General features: G+C 41.6%; 1 pseudogene; it reads right to left on the bottom strand.

Annotated features, from left to right (window-relative positions):
* Positions 16029–16345, bottom strand: LOC102185407 (annotated as a pseudogene).

Here is a 19093-nt window from a genome sequence, read left to right on the forward strand (position 1 = left end):
AGGTGGATTCTTTACTGACTGAGCCACCAGGGACGCCCTACCTAGACATACTGCCATTTAAAAAATATTGGTTAGTCTCATCCAGCACCAACAACAAAAAATCGGAAGCATCTCTTCTTGGTTTAAGGAAGCACTGCTTCATTTTAATCTTTACTTTTGGTTGGAACTGTTTTGTTTTTGATCTATCAAAGTAGGCCCTTTCCAATACTCCTTAGAAGGCTGGAATAGTGGATTTTCCGGATAAGGCGGGTAGATTTGCAAAGGGAACTTGGAGCCCATAGGAACATAGAGAAGCTTACAGCTCCCACGTTGGGGGCTTCTGATTCTCTCAAAGAGATTGAGATTACCTGCAAGGGGAATGTTGCCAAGAATCTGCCCAACCAGTGTGAGCTTCAAGTCCCAAGTCCCAAGCTTCAGAGGCTCCATCACTGGTTCCAGCAGAGTGCATGGCCCATCCTGGCAAGGAATCTGCTTTGGGGTGGTGGTGGGGAGTCTGTGGCTGAACATGTAAGCATAAACCAGGGCATTCAAAGAAGCAACAACCTCAGAAAATGAGATCCATTAGTAGACCAAACAGATTCTCCAGATTCTGTTGGCAAGATGTTTGGAAGCTGTGGCCCAGCTGGTCTATGTAATAACCCTTGGGTATTCTTGACAGAGGCCCCAAGAGAGAAAGCAGACTTCCTGAACATCTGGGCTACTAAGTCCCAAGTGATTAACCTAGTTATTAAAGGAGATTTGACCTCATTTGAACCTTAAACATGATAGAGCAAGTCATGCTAATTAAAATAATATAATGCTCTGATCTCAGCAGGTATTAGATACTCTAGAGCTGTCATTATGTTAGACCCATAAATGGCCAAATGGAGTATGTTTGCTTCAGTGCAACTGTTCTCACTGTATTTGCGGCCAGGTCACAATGGTAGGACTACATGCAGATCTGGTCCAAGTTAATCTTACATTGAGTTCTTTTTTCTCTGATAAAAACATAATATAAACTATCTTTCTAATGTTACTTAAACCTTAAAGTTTATCCCACCTAATGTTTTAGTATTTTAACTAAAGAAGCTAGAGGTTTAATATTTCTGATCAAACAGCCTTTAAAAATAAAACAGTTCATGTACTACTTATTTATTGACTTACTTAGCATCTCTCGTCCATTTGCATGGGGAGTCTCCTTGGATAGAAGCTTCTAGAAATCTCTCCTTGTAGTATAAAATTATACATGAATTTTTAAGGGGAAATATTAATTAATTTTAACCATGAGTTGAAAATATGAAGAAAGGATAAATTAAACTTGATTAACATAATATATTACATGATATATGTAAAACATGCAACTTTATTACATGATATATGTGGTGTTGGAGAAGACTGTTGGGGGCCCCTTGGACTGCAAGGAGATCAAACCAGTCAATCCTAAAGAATATCAATCCTGAATATTGATTAGAAAGACTGATGCTGAAGCTGAAGCTCCAATACTTGGGCACCTGATGCGAAAAACTGACTCATTGGAAAAGACCCTGATGCTAGAAAAGATTGAAGGCAGGAGGAAAGGGAACGACAGAGGATGAGATGGTTGGATGGAATCACTGACTCAATGGACATGAGTTTGAGCAAGCTCTGGAAGTTGTTGATGGACAGGGAGGAGGCCTGGCATACCGAAGTCCATGAGGTCACAAAGAGTCGTACATGACTGAGTGACTGAATTGAACTGACTGAACATGATTTATTAATAGAATAAATCCATACAATTAATTTATATAACAACATAATTATTAACTTAAAAATTAGTTTATTTAACATAGTTTTAATTTCCTCTCTGGTTGCCTACATCTGCTATTCTATGTTATATTGCTAGTATTTTCTATCTTTTGAAGTAATTGTTAAAATTTTTTGAACATTCTTACTTATTAAACTACATTTAATTAATACTTTAGGTTAAATTGCTTCACACCATTTTTATTTCCCCTCTATTTTAAACATTTTGTGACAATGATGCCTCATTGATAACATTAGATAATCAGAGTGACAAATTCTATTTTGAAAGCTAATTGCACCCCTTTGTTATAATTAAACACATTTCTTTCAAGTCACAGATTTGATTTCCCAAGAAATGACTTCCAACAATGACAGCCATATGACAGTTTGAACTCACACAACATCATTAATATTTCATTCCTAATTTATAACCAGTTTATCCAAGAGGCTTTATAACTGAGTTCTTAGTATTTTTAACAAAGCATCTAATGTGGGGTCTAGAAGATATTCAGACGGATAATAGCAAGACACAACCTCTCTGCAAAATATTGAAGTCCTATTTAGCAATTTTTATACCAAGATTGAGATGGGAATGTGTGTGTGTCTTTGTGACCTCATGGACTGTATAGTCCACGGAATTCTCCAGGCCAGAATACTGGAGTGGGTGACCATTCCCTTCTCCAGGGGATCTTCCCAACCCAGGGATCAAACCCAGGTCTCCCACATTGCAGGTGGATTCTTTACCAGCTGAGCCACAAGGGAAGCCCAAGAAAATTGGAGTGGGTAGCCTATCCCTTCTCCAGGGGATCTTCCCAGCCCAGGCATCAAACCAGGGTCTCTTGCATTGCAGGCAGATTCTTTACCAACTGAGCTATCAGGGAAGCATGGGTGAATGAAAAAGAAAACTGAAACAGGCAAGAGGACAAGGGGGAATATTTCACTGAGGTTTCTAGGGAAGTTTCACTTTTCCCAACCCCCTCAAACTCCCACACCCAATTAGAACTTCAGTGTAGATGATTGTGGAGTCAGGGAGGTGCTTGCCAGGCAGCACAGTTGGTAAAGAATCTGCCTGCCAATGCAAGGAGACTCAAGAGACCGGGTTAGATCCATGGGTTGTAGGAAGATCCTGTGTAGTAGGAAATGGCAATCTACTCTATTGTTGCCTGAAAAACTCCATGGACAGACGACCCTGCTACAGTCCATAGGGTTGCAACGAGTCAGGCACAACTGAGCACATAGATGGTGGGAAAAGATCAATCAAATTCTCATTCAGCAAATGTTTATTGAAAACCCAAGGTGCACCAGGCATCCTGTGACATCTTGGCAGTACCACTTGTGAGCAAAACAAGGACACAGTTCTTTGTGACCTTAAGGCCCAGTAGGAGCATGTGAAGAAAGATAAGACAGAAAATTAAGGATATGTTCAGTCTGGAGGGACAGGAGAGGTTGCCGAGAGATGACTTTTAAACTAAGACAGAATGAAGACAATATTCCAAGCAAAAGGCGGGAGGCTGAGTTCCAGAAAATGAAGCAGATATAATCCTGTGATTCTTTGCCAACATTATTATCTTTTGCTCCATCTTTCAAATTTATTCTGAAGGACCTGGCCTCCCCTCTCTTTTCCCTCTCCTTCCCTCCCTTTAGCTCCACTGAAAAAAATGAAATTGCAAGGCAATTACATATATAAAATGAGTCATAATTTTAGCCAGAAGAGAATGAGGTTAAGAACCACTGTGAACTCCATTCAACCTGAAAAAAGTATGACTGTTATATAAGGCTGCTGAGAAAAAAAGCAGACCCAATTCATCCACCGTGCCAGCACAAACGAACACAAATATCCCCAAATCCCTCTTGTAATGACTCCCAGGTAACCACTGCAGGATTTCTTGGTAGTTTCTCTGGCCTCCTTGTTTTCTCTTATTTCTTGAAATTAGGCCTACTGAAACTTAAAGGAATCCCCTATTCACTTTTGGGAAGTGCACAGTTGTTGATCTTGTTGATTAGCTGATCAATTGATCTTTTTGACTTATTAAGGGAAAAGGTCTCCTATTAACAGTTTTTGTCTGATTCTAGGTGAGCATTTCTTTTAGTGTGAGAAACAGTCTTTTCTTCAATAACTATCCTAGAAGTTTCTTTTGCCCTTGTCCTTGCCTGAGACATGGATTGTAATTTGTACAATTAACCTAAAATGCAAGGAGACTGCAGAAATACAAAGATGGCAGCAACAAGCTCCACTCCAAGTAAGCTGAACCTTCAGGAGACAGGCTTTTTTTTGTTTTTTTGGCTTTTGACCCTATTTATTCAAGTCTTTCTTTCTTTGTACTGGGGGGCAGAAGGCAAATTTGATAAGGACTTCATTTAAGTGTCTGCCCTGATATTCCAGTGGAAAGTAAAATGACCCCTGTCATATAGATGCATCAATGTGCTGGAGCTGAACTTTTCCACTTCACTTGGTGATATATATATGTATGTGAAGCAGAAACTGTGAGCCAGCCTATACCAATAATATAAATAATTCCACCAGAAAAAGATAATTCTTTATGCTTGGGATTGCTCTCTCTTGCTTTTTCTAAGCAAAAAACCTAAATTGCTTTGCTGAAAGAGTACTAAAAGCATTTTATTGCTTTACTAAAAATAAGAGGACTGATAATGGACATACTGTTTACCCACTTTTAGAGAGGTAGTAATTTAAGATATGAAAAGTTAATATTAAACTTTAAAGGAATAGTTAAAAGACAGGGTCAGAAAATATATGCTTGATGTCATAGTTCATGTTTTTGGAGCTGGAGCAAACTTTAAACCTGATCAATATCAGCAATTAATTAACATAGTCTTGGAAAACAAGAGTGCTCTCAGTGGACCAGAAAGCCAATCAAGAGCCCTAGGGGTCAGCACTGTGGATTAATCATCAGAGGAAAACAAAGCTTCCTGCTGGGAGCAGTCCCAGAAGAGCTCCCAGGTGAAAGGCAATGGATCTAATGAGCAGCATACACAGAGGGTGGAAAATTAGAAAGACGGTCCAGAAGGAGTTGGCTATTTGAGGAGCTGGGGCATTTACTTGTGGGAAGAACCTTGAGTGTGGGCACTAATGCTGGAGAGGCAAGATCTGTGATTTACACATCCCCATGGGCCCTGGAGGGCTTCCCTGGTGGCTCAGATGGTAAAGAAGCTGCCTGCAGAGCAGGAGACCTGGGTTTGATGCCTGGGTTAGGAAGATCCCCAGGAGGAGGGCATGGTAACCCACTCCAGTATTCTCGCCTGGAGAATCCCATGGATAGGGAACCTGGTGGGCTACAGTCCATGGGGTCGAAAAGAGTTGGATATGACTGAGCGAGTTACGCGTGCGCGCACGGACATGCGCGCGCGCGCGCGCGCGCACACACACACACACACACACACACACACACACACACACACACAGGCCCTATAAGCTTCCAGACTTAGAGAAGCTAAAGGAAGATTTCTCCTGCCAACAAGCCTTTTCCTATTCACTCTCATGTCTCTCCACAGCATTAGGTATAACTGACAGGTGGCCAGAAATTTTTAATACAAAGATCATCAGGAAACCAAATATTACCAAGTATTAAGGGAGAAGGGCTACAGTAACAAGGGCTTCCTCAGGAGCTCAGCAATAAAGAATCTGCCTACCAATACGGAAGATGCAGTTTCAGTCCCTGGGTCGGGAACATCTCCTGGAGAAGGAAATGGCAACCGACTCCAGTATTCTTACCTGGGAAATCCCAAAGACAGAGAGTCTGGCAGGCTACAGTTCATGGGATCACAAAGAGTCAGACATGATTTGGTGAATAAACAAGAACAACTACTTTAACAAAGCACCAAATTCAACAACAACAAAAAAGAATGAACACCTGAGGAAATATAGCAAATTAGGCAGACAAAATATTAATTTTATAATAAATTAACATCCTCAGAAAGATTTGAGAGGATGTCATAGAAAAGAACGGAGAAGGCAATGGCACCCCACTCCAGTACTCTCGCCTGGAAAATCCCATGGACGGAGGAGCCTGGTGGGCTGCAGTCCATGGGGTCGCAAAGAGTCGGACACGGCTGAGCGACTTCACTTTCACTTTTCACTTTCATGCATTGGAGAAGGAAATGGCAACCCACTCCAGTGTTCTTGCCTGGAGAATCCCCGGGTCAGGGGAGCCTGGTGGGCTGCTGTCTCTGGGGTCGCCCAGAGTCGGACATGACTGAAGTGACTTAGCAGCAACAGCAGCAGCATAGAAAAGAAATAACTACATATCTTGGACATTTTAAATGTAATAAGCAAAAGACAGCATATTAAAAAGCAGAGACATTACTTTGCCAATACAAGTCCGTCTAGTCAAGGCTATGGTTTTTCCAGTAGTCATGTATGGATGTGAGAGTTGGACTGTGAAGGAAGCTGAGCGCCAAAGAATTGATGCGTTTGAAGTGTGGTGTTGGAGAAGACTCTTGAGAGTCCCTTGGACTGCAAGGAGATCCAACCAGTCCATTCTAAAGGAGATCAGTCCTGGGTATTCTTTGGAAGGAGTGATGCTAAAGCTGAAACTCCAGTACTTTGGCCACCTCATGTGAAGAGTTGGTTCATTGAAAAAGACCTTGATGCTGGGAGGGATTGGGGACAGGAGGAAAAGAGGATGACAGAGGATGAGATGGCTGGATGGCATCACTGACTCAATGGACGTGAGTTTGCGTGAACTCCGGGAGTTGGTGATGGACAGGGAGGCCTGGCGTACTGCGATTCATGGGGTCGCAAACAGTCGGACACGACTGAGCAACTGAACTGAACTGAACATTAGTAGAACAAAACTAAAAAGTGAAGTTTACCCATGAAGGAATGAAAATCCAGTTTGTAATACACTTGAAATGTCATTTAGTCTTTGCATGCAAGGACATGGAGCAGTCTCTCCCTTCATTTACATCTTTTATATACTTCAATTAAAATTTGTAGGTTTTTCCTAAATTAAGTAAAAACAAGCTTTGCAAAGAAAACCATTGTCTCATAAAAGAAAACTTACATCCATTAACTCCCTGTTGAACAAAAGCAAATTATATTTAAAATGGAAGGAAAAAAAAAGAAAAGAATGGCAGCAGCAGCAGCTGCTAAACTGCATCCATTGTCATTTTGGGCACAGGAGATTAATTTTATAATACAGACTTTCACATTCTGGGTCATTGTAGAAGACATCAGCAATGACTTTCGCATATTTTGACAACAACCCACAGAAAGAAAGGAGTACAATTCAGAGCATACATACACATATGCATGTATAAAAAACAAGGTTTCATAGAACAACACTTACGGATTATGAGCTCTGATGTTTACTATTTCACTACATTTGTAATAGTTTATTTTTCATCTAAATGCACTTCCTAATCCCCCATGTATATAGCTCTCAGAATGAGAAGTGTGATATTAAGAAACCTTATAGAAAGGTATTTTCCCATCCCCTCCAAAATCCTTCATCATTCATGAGGTGCGTGCTGGTTCCCTGGCTTCTTTAAGGTCCCTGGAACCTCTGGTATATTCTACTGTGATCTCTCTATATCCCCTTTCTCCTGAAGGACAGATATTCTGGTTTCACATTTTATAGCCCTGTTAGATTTTGAGGTATACAAGGCTTTTTATATATCTGTGAAGACTATATACTCCAACAACATTCATTTATGATACAAGAAATCTGATCTCTGGGTCTTACTCCTCTGCACTGGGGCAGAGAGCTGACCTGAGTATTAAACCTACCCCTTAACATAGGGGGCACTTTCCTGGTAGCTCAGATAGTAAAGAATATGCCTGCAATACAGGACACCTGAGTTCAATCCAGGTTGGGAAGATATCATGGAGAAAGGAATAGCAACCCACTCCAGTATTCTTGCCTGGAGAATCCCATGGACAGAGGAGCCTGGCAGGATCCATGCAGTCGCAAAGAGTCAGGCAGGACTGAGTGACTAACACCAACCCTACCCTAACAGGGAAAGTTTCCTTCTCCAATCCATGATGCAGCTCTCTGGAACCCATCTATATATGTGCTTCTAGAAAGAAGAGACAGTGCAAAGTGACACAACCCTAACATAACTAATACTTAATCACCTAGGTGTGGGAAGGGGAATGGAATTGTTTATCCATCCTAACGACTGCACATATGCATAAAGACATGTTTCTCATTTCATAACATACAGTAATTTTATTTTACCTCTAATTTTTATTTTCAAATTTTTCAAACTTATAGAAATATTGAAAAAAAATACAGTGAATGCATATCCTCCACCTAGATCTATCAATTGTAACCACTTTACTGATTTGCCCAACAGTTAGGTAGATACATGGTTCAGACAGCAAAGAATCTGCCTGCAACGTGGGAGACTCAGGTTCAGTTCCTAGGTGGGGAAGATGCCCTGGATAAGGGAATGGCTACCCACTCCAGTGTTCCTGCCTGGAGACTCCCGTGGAAAGAGGAGCCTGGAGGGCTATGTCCATAGGGTCACAAAGAGTTAGACATGACTAAGCAATGAACCCTAGATAGACAGATAATGTATTTAAATGTTCACACAGAAGCATATATACCTATACATGATATATTTTATGTAGTAGGTTTTTTGGTAACCAATTAAAACTCAATTTCAGGTTTCGTGAAACTTCAGCATGCATTTCTTAAGAATAAATACATTCTCCTATACCAATGGCCCCCAATCTTTTTGGCACCAGGGACCAACCAGTTTCATGGAAGACAATGGTTCAGACAGTAATGAGGGCAATAGGGAGTGATAGGGAGCAGCAGTGAAGCTCCACCACCTTCCTTGGTTCACTTCCTGCTGAGCCGCCCAGTTCCTAACAGTCTGCAGCCCGGGGGGTTGTGGAAAAATCATACAAAACTCTTCAGAAAATTAGCAATACCACAAAAACAATACCTAATCCATATTCAATCCCGTGTCAGGGTTAACGTGCTTTCATCAGTGATGGTAATGATGGTTTGGCATAAGGAACTGCTGATAGGATGGCAGGAGACCCAGCAGTCTTATTATTTTTTTAATTAATCGTAATAGGAAATGGATTGGAAGGGAGCAGAGGCTCACAACATCGATAGGAGGGCTAAGGACCAGATTTGGAGAAGAGTGCAGAAACCTGGGCAGCTCCAGAGAGCCATGAGGCAAGACACACAAGAATGTTCTTTTAGCAGAAATAATCATGAAATTACAGAGCTGCTGACCACCTCTCATAACCATGAATGAATTCAACCAGCTCCTCTTTGCCTTGAAAGTATGAAAGTGTTAGTGGCTCAGTCATATCCAATTCTTTGTGACCCCATGGACAATAGCCCACCAGGCTCCTCTGTCCATGAGATTCTCCAGGCTAGAATACTGGAGTGGGTTGCCCTGCCTTCCTTCAGGGGATCTTCCTGACCCAGGGATAAAACCCGCATATCATGTCTCCTACATTGGCAGGCAGGTTCTTTACCACTGGTGCCACCTGGGAAGCCTCCCTTACCCCTGGCCTTATTACCTAATACGGTAATTACCTGATAAGGCCCCTTGCCTTATTACCTAACAGCAACCTAATATTCAGAATCCTTGGCAGAAGCAATCACTGGCTGGGACTAGCTATTGTCCTAAGCAGTGGCTGCAAGGAGGCAAAGGGAGAGAGGATCTGAATGTTTCTGAAGATGGGGCACCACTTCTACAAAGAAAAGACACAATGTGAAATTTTCCGCATCTTGTGCGGGGGCAGGCACCTGGTCAGCCCAAAAAGGCAAACAGCCACCACTCTTCCTTCTAGTCTGGTTCCAGGAAATCTGTTCTCCTCACTTAAAGTATTTTTATTACATCTGGGGTAGCTGCAGGCCCCCAGATGTGAAATATGCTTTCCTCATATTTGGGTCCGCTATTGTCCCTAACTCCAGGAGATGGTGAAGGACAGGGAAGCCTGGTGTGCTGCGGTCCATGGAATGTCAAAGAGTTAGGCACGATTTAGTGACTGAGCAACAGCAACAGTTTCTAATAATTAGAACAATGACTTGAATTCATAAAGTCATTCAAACTTTTCTTGAAAACAAAAAACCTTTACTTGTTCATGAGCATTTACTGGGTGGTGAGCAGTGTACTAGGAGCAGAGCAGGTGCTTAATGAATGTTCCTGAGTGCCTCAGGGATGACGTTCATGCTGAGGACTTTGTCTAGAGGTGATAGGTCCTGACGTGGATGGAGCCTTTCCTACATACTGGGTGCTCTCTTAATCCTTGCACTCATCCTTCTCAGTGACCCACTGAAGGAAGTACTATTTAAGCTCCTTTGTCTGGTGATAAAACCTGCCCACAAGCTAGTATGAAGTCACAGATCAAGAATTCCAGTCCAGCTCTGACTCTAGAGACCTTTCCGTAAGCCTCTCCACTGTACACCTCAGTTTTGTAGCCAACCTTCCCCAACTGGGGCTTCCCTGGTGGCCCACAGTGAAGAATCTGCCTGCAATGCAGGAGACCCTGGTTCGATCCCTGGGTCAGGAATAACCCCTGGAGAAGGGAATGGCTACCCATTCCAGTATTCTTGCTTGGAGAATTCCATGGACAGAGGAGTGTGGTGGGCTATAGTTCATAGGGTCGCAAAGAGTCGGACACAACTGAGTGACTAACACTTTCTCCAACTGGACATGATGGCTGCATCTGGGCTTCTGTTTTTGATCAGCTGCAGGATCGGCCTTGGAGGATTTGGGAGTGGTAGAATTAATTGTAAACGCTCAGAGCTAGCAGAAAACTCAAAGATCATCTAGTCCTACAACTGGATTTTACAGTGGAGACTGAGATCCAATGGATGCTACAAAAGTCAGACTGCTTGTTACTAAGAACATTCCACATACTTCATATACCCTCCTTGAGAAATCAAGTTGTGAAAATGTTCTTTTGCACCAATTATTCAAGTTTTCATGTGCGTGCTAAGTCGCTTCAGCTGTGTCGATCTCTATGCAACCCTATGGACGGTAGCCCACCAGGCTCCTCTGTCCATGGGCATTCTCTGGGCAAGAATATTGGAAAGCATTGCCATTTCCTCCTTCAGAGGATCTTCCTGACCCAGGGATCAAACACGCGTCTTTTACATCTCCTGCATTGGCAGGCGGGTTCTTTACCACTAGCACCACCTGGGTATCTCACTAAAATAGTGAACTTTGAAAATAAAGTGCAAAAGAAGTCACAGTTCATAAGGGCACTCATTATTTTTCTTGGGCAGATTGGTCTTTAGCTGTGAATGATATACTGCCAGTCCACATATCTGCTCCCCATGTATGAGCAGTAACAGTAATTACAACAAAGACATTACATTTTTATACACTGCCTTCCACCTCACATGTGTAAGCCATCATCAACTCATTAATTATCAGAACACTTCTTTGAGATAACTTCAGCAGGTGATTTTATTATTCTTTTTATGGACTGAGAAGCTGCAACAACAATGACATGCCCAAGGTTAAACATATTTAAAGATAAAGCTCAAGACTTCTAAATCTTTCTTCCAAGTTTACAAGCATCGAGCCTCTGGCTAATTAATATTTGGGACATTTAGGTCATGGAGCATCTTTTATTAAGTTAACAGATGGTAAAGAATCTGCCTGCAATGCAGGATGCCCGGGTTCAATTGCTGGGTCGGGAAGATCACCTGGAAAAGGAAATGGCAACCCACTGAAGTATTTAGCCTGGAGAATTCCATGGACACAGGAGCCTGCCAGGCTACAGTCCATGAGGTCACAAAAAGTCAGACACGACTGAACAACTAACACTTACATATCAGTTCAGTTAAGTCACTCAGTCGTGTCTGACTCTTTGCGACCCCATGAATCACAGCACGCCAGGCCTCCCTGTCCATACCAACTCCCAGAGTTCACTCAAACTCATGTCCATCGAGTCGGTGATACCATCCAGCCATCTCATCCTCTGTCGTCCCCTCCTCCTCCTGCCCCCAATCCCTGCCAGCATCAGGGTCTTTTCCAATGAGTCAGCTCTTCCAATGAGGTGGACAAAGTACTGGAGTTTCCACTTTAGCATCATTCCTTCCAAAGAACACTCAGGACTGATCTCCTTTAGAATGGACTGGTTGGATCTCCTTGCAGTCCAAGGGACTCTCAAGAATCTTCTCCAACACCACAGTTCAAAAGCATCAATTCTTCAGCATTCAGTTTTCTTTATAATCCAACTCTCACATCCATACATGACCACAGGAAAAACCATAGCCTTGACTAGACGGACTTTGGTGGCATAGTAATATCTCTGCTTTTCAATATGCTAACTAGGTTGGTCATAACTTTCCTTCCAAGGAGTAAGAATCTTTTAATTTCATGGTTGCAATCACCATCTGCAGTGATTTTGGAGCCCAAAAAAATAAAGTCAGACACTGTTTCCACTGTTTCCCCATCTATTTCCCATGAAGTGATGGGACCAGATGCCATGATCTTCGTTTTCTGAATGTTGAGCTTTAAACCAACTTTTTCACACTCCTCTTTCACTTTCATCAAGAGGCTTTTTAGTTCCTCTTCACCTTCTGCCATAAGGGTGGTATCATCTGCATATCTGAGGTGATTGATATGTCTTCCAGCAATCTTGATTCCAGCTTGTGCTTCTTCCAGCCCAGCATTTCTCATGATGTACTCTGCATAGAAGTTAAATAAGCAGGGTGACAATATACAGCCTCGATGTACTCCTTTTCCTATTTGGAACCAGTCTGTTGTTCCATGTCTAGTTCTAAGTGTTGCTTCCTGACCTGCATATAGGTTTCTCAAGAGGCAGGTCAGGTGGTCTGGTATTCCCATCTCTTTCAGAATTTTTCCACAGTTTATTGTGATCCACACAGTCAAAGGCTTTGGCATAGTCAATAAAGCAGAAATAGATGTTTTTCTGGAACTCTCTTGCTTTTTGCATGATCCAGCGGATGTTGGCAATTTGATCTCTGGTTCCTCTGCCTTTTCTAAAACCAGCTTGAGTATCTGGAAGTTCACGGTTCACGTACTGCTGAAGCCTAGCTTGCAGAATTTTGAGCATTACTTTACTAGCGTGTACACCTTTCTAAATGGTGCTGGGCTTATTTTATTTTTTTCAAAAGACAATAGATTTATTGGGATTAAAATTTAAACAGCCGATTTATTCTTCTTTGATATGGATATATTATGTGCTGTTCTTAAAATGTCCTTACATTCTAGCCTCAAGTTCATTTCATTCTTAATTGGGCACGGAACTTCAGGAATTAGTGATATTAGCAAAGATAACTCCGAGTAAGAGGGGCAAGAAAGAGGCAGTTTGAAATTTAAGAAAACTATGTTTAAGAGGCTCTGGACTAGGCCACGGGAAGAGTGACTTTGAACAAGGATCTTCCCTTTTCCCTTCTTCCCTTCCTTCTGTTCTTCCTTTCAGTCATGGAGGGATTCTATGAACTGTTGACATCATTGTGTTGTATGCTAAATCGCTTCAGTCGTGTCCGACTCTTGGGGACCCAGTGGACTGTAGCGCACCAGGCTCCTCTGTCCACGGGATTCTCCAGGCAAGAATATTGGAGTGGGTTGCCATGCCCTCCTCCAAGGATCTTCCCAACCCAGGGACTGAACCCACGTGTCTTATGTCTCTCCATTGGCAGGCGAATTCTTTATACTAGCGTCACGTGGGAAGCTCCATTGATGTCATTAGTGTGTTGCATTTCAAAAGAAGTGAAGCATGGGGGAAACAGCCTCAGCAGGGCAACTCCCCTAAACTCTTGGGGTTCACTGTCTCTGGCTGTAGGATGCGGTGGTTGGTGAGGTGATGTCAGGGATCCCTCTGAGTTCAGTCAGACCAAGATTCTTTCTCCGTTTACCTCTTCTCAACACCTGCTCGTGTTGCATGGTTTCAAAGAAGGGCATATTGTGTACACGTCAGCAAAGACACTTTGCCTCTCTATATTTTTGAATGTTCCATGAAGCCAAATCTTTGTCCAGTGGCCCACTGTGTGTTTTATTTTCCCTTGTTTTCCTCTCTCTCTTTCTCTCCCTCTCTTCTGATCCTTAGTCTGAGAATCCAACAACCTTCAAAACTCTTCTCAGATCTCTAATTTGTACCTTAATTGAACTAGATATTTTCAAATAGGGCTTTTTACATGAAATAATAGGCAAAATAGGCTGTTTTCCATCAGGTTTATTGTCATCAACTTTGCCCCTGTTTCAGATTCAGCTTCCCTCCAAGCATATTCTCACAAATGCCACAACCAAATTTCCTTCTTTTGAATTTGGATTAACTGCTTCACTCATGTAAGTAAGCACTTTTTAGTGATTCTAACAGCACTATAGTAATGGATTTTTTTTCTCAAAAGAGAATTATAGATAGCAATAGCCTCACAACAAATCCAGGATCCACAATTATAAATGGATTAGCCCAAATCTCAAACATTTGAATAGTTTTAGTGTTATCAACTCCAAACTTGTTTCATAACAGGACAATAAATTGAGAGACGAGTTGTTGGGGCAAAGAATTAGCAACTTTATGTGGGAAACCAGCAGACTGAGTAGACGGTAGCAAATTAGTTAGCATCCCAAAGAACCAACTTTTTTTAAAATCTGTGATTTTGTTTTTAATTCTTAAGCCTTATGATCATCTATTTTACAAACCTGTGCTAATGATATAGCTCCTCTACTTTCATGCTTCTAATGAGTCATCAAAAGCACTATTATCAGTCACACAGTAGTTCTACAGTTGCATTTCTGAATGCCTTTTTAAGAGAAAATCCTGAATTATAACTTAGTCTGACTTTGTAAAGAACACACAAGCAAAGTGTACTAACAGATCTTGTCATAGTGCTTTTTAAAAGCATCTGATCTTAAAGATATCCTATAAAATGTAGGAAGTGCTAAATATTCTTTATTTGATGCTATAGGAGAAATATCAATAACCTCAGATATGCAGATAATACCACCCTTATGGCAGAAAGTAAAGAGGAACTAAAAAGCCTCTTGATGAAAGTGAAAGAGGAGAGTGGAAAAGTTGGCTTAAAGTTCAGCATTCAGAAAATAAAAATCATGGCATCTGGTCCCATCACTTCATAGGAAATGGATGAGGAAACAGTGGAAACAGTGTCAGACTTTATTTTGGGGGGCCCCAAAATCACTGTAGACGGTGACTGGAGCCATGAAATTAAAAGATGCTTACTCCTTGGAAGGAAAGTTATGACCAACCTAGATAGCATGTTGAAAAGCAGAGATATTAGTTTGCCAACAAAGGTCCGTCTAGTTAAGGTTTTTCTAGTAGTCATGTATGGATGTGAGAGTTCGACTATAAAGAAAGCTGAGTGCCGAAGAATTGATGCTTTTGAACTGTGGTGTTGGAGAAGACTCTTGAGAGTCCCTTGGACTGCAAGGAGATCCAACCAGTCCATTCTAAAGGAGATCAGTCCTGAGTGTTCTTTGGAAGGAATGATGCTAAAGTGGAAACTCCAGTACTTTGTCCACCTCATTGGAAGAGTCGACTCATTGGAAAAGACCCTGATGCTGGCAGGGATTGGGGGCAGGAGGAGGAGGAGACGACAGAGGATGAGATGGCTGGATGGCATCACCGACTCAATGGACATGAGTTTGAGTGAACTCCGGGAGTTGGTGATAGACAGGGAGGCCTGGCATGCTGCAATTCATGGGGTCGCAAAGAGTCGGACATGACTGAGTGGACTGAACTGAACTGAACTGAACTGATACACAAACCACATTAAAATGCCTTTCATTAAGTAAAAGGCAATATTTTAGATAGAGAATTTTAATTACATTGGTACAGTTAAGATCACAAAGATAAAGTGGGCCTTGTTAGTGTATCTTTAGCCCTTGCCTTAACAAACTAATTAAACACAGGTGAATCTTGCTCTGTTCTTGAGACCGTGAAGGGATCTTAGTATTTAAATATATTAATACAACCAGTTACAGAAATCTAAATATAAAACCAATCTCCTACAGGTTTTGAGAAAGCATTCACCATCTCCCAAAAAATTTAACGGTCCTTATTCAAGTTCGATCATCTCTTTGGATGGGGAAAACAGTGATAGTACTTGAACTGGAATTACTATCAACATTTTAAAAACTGAACTTGTTCATTTAGCCACAAGCAAATCTTATTTAAATCAGGACTGCCCAACAGAAATATTCCATCAGCCCTTCATGATCTGAATTCTAGTATATGAGATTTATTTAAATATGGTACACATAACAAGGGGCTTCCCTGGTGACTCAGATAAAGTCATGAGACTTTTCTGGTTTGTAATAAATAAGGTAGTGGCCAACTATTACTCATTAGTACCTCTTTTGAGATAAGCTTCAAGTCTGCCCTTTCCCCCTTCTTCTTAATGCCAGCAAAGATCATTTTTGTTCCAGGTATGTATTTCTTGGGATCATCCAAGTATTCTATTGGCGTCTCCTCCCCCCAAGTGAGGTCTTTGTTCTTTTTGGCATCTGTGTAAGAGAATTCAGCAGCCACCTGTTTGTCTTTCCCCTAAACAGATCATGGAGATTTGGCCCAGTCCCGTGCTTATCTTCCATTCACAGTTTGGCACTGGACACCCTTCTGAACAAAAATCTTCCTTCTCTTCCCAGCACCACCCATTTTTAAATCATCTTTCTCCATTCGTGACTGAGAGGTTTCCGCTTGGAAGCCAAATGTCCCATTCTCTAAGCCCAGGGACACACCAGTCCATGCCCAACTGCAGGTGTTGGTGCAACCTTCAAAGAACCATCGTAACCCAAGTTAGAATTCAGGCTTCTTTTATGCCTAAAGTGGAGGGAGTGTAGCTGGTTGTTGCAAACTTCTTGGCATGTGAGCCCTTTGTTCTTGCAGCTGTCCAGGTAGGTCGGGTCACAATATTGCTGTAAGTCTCCAACAAGAAAAAATATTATTCTCCGTTCTGCAGCCTTTTATCTCTATGTGGAAAAGTGTTATACCTTTAAAGGTCAGAGCCTTGAGAATGGGCTATTGTGTATATTTCAGGCTAAAGGCAAGGTCTTTTTACAAAGGTACAGAGCCCCAGGACTAAGTACAGGCCACAGAGCACAAAAGTTAGAGCTGAAGGAACAGATCCCATATGGAGTCAGGTTTGTTTTCTGTTACACTAGGATAAGATCTTGTCTGGACTGCTCTTAGTAATTTGTCTAGGGTACAAAAATATTCCAAGTAGGCCGTTAACTACCCCAACTTTTTGCTGTTTCTATATTCCCGCATTAAGTGGGCTAACATTTCTGTGTTCCTCTCAAGTGACCTTTTGAAGACTTCTTGTGATACTGCAGATTTTTACATAGAAAATCTGCATGAACACACTTAATTCAGGTTGTGACTCCACCCAATACAGTACATCAGTTGTATTAATGGAATTAATATTAAAACAATGCTCACTTCAGTAACTTTATTTTTCTTATTAATAAAATAATTTATAATAATTATATAATACAAATGGTAATTCATACTATATAAATATATTACCTTATATAAATTTATAAAAATTATAATGTATAATATAAAAGTAATTAATTATAATAAATAATTTCATATTATTTAATTGTTAAATGGGGCTTCCCAGCTGGCTCTAGTGGTAAAAGACCTGCCTGCCAATGCAGGAGACAGAAAAGATGCCGGTTCAACCCCTGGGTCAGGAAGATCCCCTGGAGGAGGAAATGACAACCCACTCCAGTATTCTTCCCTGGAGAATCCCATGGATAGAGGAGCCTGGCAGGTTACAGTCCACAGGGTCACACGGAGTCAGACATGCCTAAAGCGACTTAGCATGCATGCACACATGAAATTATTAAATAGTAATAACCACATAGACCATTCCTTGTTGGTTCTGCACTTTTCTTTCCCCTATTCTGATGTATCTAAAACTGATTTAAATCTTTCAACAGTGATACTTTCGCTGAATGTTTTAAAGGGGCTAATTGCTTAGGAATTAACAGAATGTATTAACCAGGTTTGTGCTTTACGTAAGCCAGGGCCAGAACCAAAAGGCTCAGGCTTTCTTTAATCTCTTTTAGGATCACACTACCTAGCATGGAGAATCAACCATTGCTCATATAGTATCACAGCTGAGGAACTGCCCTCAGCCCCACCACAGGACAGTTTAGATTAGAAAATGAAAGAGGATCACATGTCCCATCAAAATGACAGGGTGAAATCTGTTTATGGAAGGCAGTGCACTTTTGAGTCAAACAGACCTGTTCTTTGTTCAGTCGAGAAGAACGTGTGCTTCTGAGACAGTGGATCAAGTTAGTTCCTGGAACTGAAAAAATATACCAGTGTTCCATTTTAAAAATTGCATTACTGGATTTCTCTAGCAGCCCAGTGGTAAGATTCTTGCTTCCACTGCAGTGGGGGTGGGTTCAATCTCTGGTAGGGAAACTAAGATCCCACATGCTGCATGGTGCAACCCCCCTGAAAAGAAAAAAAAGAAAAAAACTTGCCTTACTAAATCAAGGAGAAAGACAGTGCAGACTTCTCCATGCCCTTAGATTATCTTCATACAACACGGTGCTGTTACAGGGGAAAATAGCCCAGTAACTCCCACCCTCTCTTTTTTTTTTCACTACAAGTGAAGGCAAGGGTGGTTCTGGCAGCCCCACAAGACAGGCAGGCAGAGGGCACAATGGCTCCCGTTAATATTATAAAAACAAGCCTGAACCAAATAGCTCTGACAAGATTGCTACACAAACCAGGTGGGACTTGTTTTTCTGGGCATGACAAAGCAAGTTGGAATTTTACTTCAGTTTACTAACCCTTTGTTTCCGTTGATTTATTGCATGGAAAATAACACTTTTAAATAGTACCTTTATTCAAAGCAGTTTTGTATAAATATATGTTACTTTCACGGGTGTTATTACCACTTTACTTTTTATTATAAATAATATACACACTAGAGATTCAGTTCAGTTCAGTCGCAGTCGAGTCCAACTCTTTGCAACCCCATGGACTGCAGCATGCCAGCCCTCCCTGTCTGTCACCAACTCCCAGAGCTTCCTCAAACTCATGTCCGTTGAGTGATGGTGATGCCATCTGACCATCTCATCCTCTGTCCTCCCCTTCTCCTCCTGCCTTCAATCTTCCCCACCATCAGGATCTTTTCCAATGAGTCAGTTCTTCACATGAGGTGGCCAAAGTATTGGAGTTTCAGCTGCAGCATCAGTCCTTCCAGTGAACACTCAAGACTGATCTCCTTTAGGACGGACTGGTTGGATCTCCTTAGAGTCCAAGGGACTCTCAAGAGTCTTCTCCAACACCACAGTTCAAAAGCATCAATTCTTCGACATTCAGCTATCTTTATAGTCCAACTCTCACATTCATACCTTATTACTGGAAAAACCATAGCTT

The sequence above is a fragment of the Capra hircus genome, chromosome 2 (assembly GCF_001704415.2).
Source record: "Capra hircus breed San Clemente chromosome 2, ASM170441v1, whole genome shotgun sequence".
NCBI classification, from domain to species: domain Eukaryota; kingdom Metazoa; phylum Chordata; class Mammalia; order Artiodactyla; family Bovidae; genus Capra; species Capra hircus.